Source organism: Octodon degus, unplaced genomic scaffold (assembly GCF_000260255.1).
Source record: "Octodon degus isolate 3935 unplaced genomic scaffold, OctDeg1.0 scaffold00043, whole genome shotgun sequence".
Taxonomy (NCBI): domain Eukaryota; kingdom Metazoa; phylum Chordata; class Mammalia; order Rodentia; family Octodontidae; genus Octodon; species Octodon degus.
Genome location: NW_004524619.1, coordinates 10,787,178 through 10,788,731, shown reverse-complemented (window position 1 = coordinate 10,788,731; position 1,554 = coordinate 10,787,178).

Here is a 1,554-nt window from a genome sequence, read left to right as displayed (position 1 = left end):
CTTATTCTACTGAGCCATCTCCCCGGCCCCAGCACTTTCAACCAGTCAATTTACCCAATAAAGCAACCAGTCTTTTAAAAATTTATTATTTTTATGTATTTAGTACAGGGTCTACAGGGTTTCACTACACAGATCCGACTCCTAGTGATCCTCCTGTTTTCAGCCAAGCGCTGGGATTACAGACATGTGCCACCATACCCAGTCTCAATTCCTGTCTCAGCGTGCCCCAGGGGCAAGGCTGGCACAGCATGTCAGGGATCAAACCCTGGTCCCTGCACCTGCTTCAGTCCGATGAGCTAGCTATTTGGCCAGCCCCTAATTTATTAGTCAAAGACTTTTTTTTTTTTTCTTCCTTTGTGGTACTGGGGATCAAACTCGGGACCCTGCACTTGCCAGGCAAGCACTTAGACCACTGAGCTATCTCCTCAGCCTCCACATTTAAGATTTGTGATGTCTCAGCCTTCCCAGTGCTGAGATTACAGGTGTGTGCCAGCATGCCTGGTTTTGGTGGTTGGCATGGTGCGGGGCCCAGCGCAGCACGTGGTAACGGATTGAACTTGAGTTGTCCTGCTTGTCAGGTAGGTGCTTAGACTGTTGAGCTACTGCCCTAGCCTGGCAACCACAGTCTTAAAAACAGTCTATCAAGGGAGATTTGTTAATTTGACCAGCTGTGTGGGTTACCAGTAGAAAAACCAAAGGTATTTTTAAAAAAAAATTATTTATTTATTTTACACTTATTTATTGTATGTGTGGCCAGCTCAGGCCACCAGGGGGCGGGGCTGGCTGCCATGTGGTGCTGGGGGATCGAACCGCAGTCCCTGTGCTTTGCTAAGCTTGTTCTAAGTAGGTGCTTTAGACCACTGAGCCATCTCACCAGCCCCATCCAAAGGCATTTTTATGTACACTCAACATCTTTTCAAATAAAATGTCCTTTTTTTTTTTCCCGTTTTGCGGAAACAGGGTTTGAACTCAGGCCCTTGCGCTTGCCAGGGAAGCGCTTGTTCTACTGAGCCATCTCCCCAGCCCCCCCCTTTTTTTTTTGGTATGGGGGATCAAACTCAAGACCTTGTGCTTGCCAGGCAGGTGCTTAAGCTGCTGAGCTATCTCCCTGTCCTCTAAAATGTCTACTTTTTACAGAAAGTTTTCAAAGTTCCTAGCTCTTAGGCAAGAATAAACAAGATGGTGCTTAAGAGTATAGGGTGGCCAGTGAGATAACTCAGCAGTCTAAAGCACCTGCTTAGGCAAGTGCACACGGACCGCAGTTTGATCCTGGCCACCACATGCCATGCCAGCCTGGCCCCCAGGATGGGCTAAGCCAGCCACACACACACAAAAAAAGACTACAGGGTGTCCTTAATTTTCTCTGCCACAAACATGTCTCCAGTTTTTCTAGAGTCATTTTTTTTCCTCATCTGAGCTGATTCACTTATGTTAGTACCAATTCATTGTAAATTTAAGAACCAGGGATTAGGGGACCAGGGAGATGGCTCAGTGGAATAAGTGCTTCCCTGGCAAGAGCAAGGGCCTGAGTTCAATCCCTGGTTCCGCCAAAAA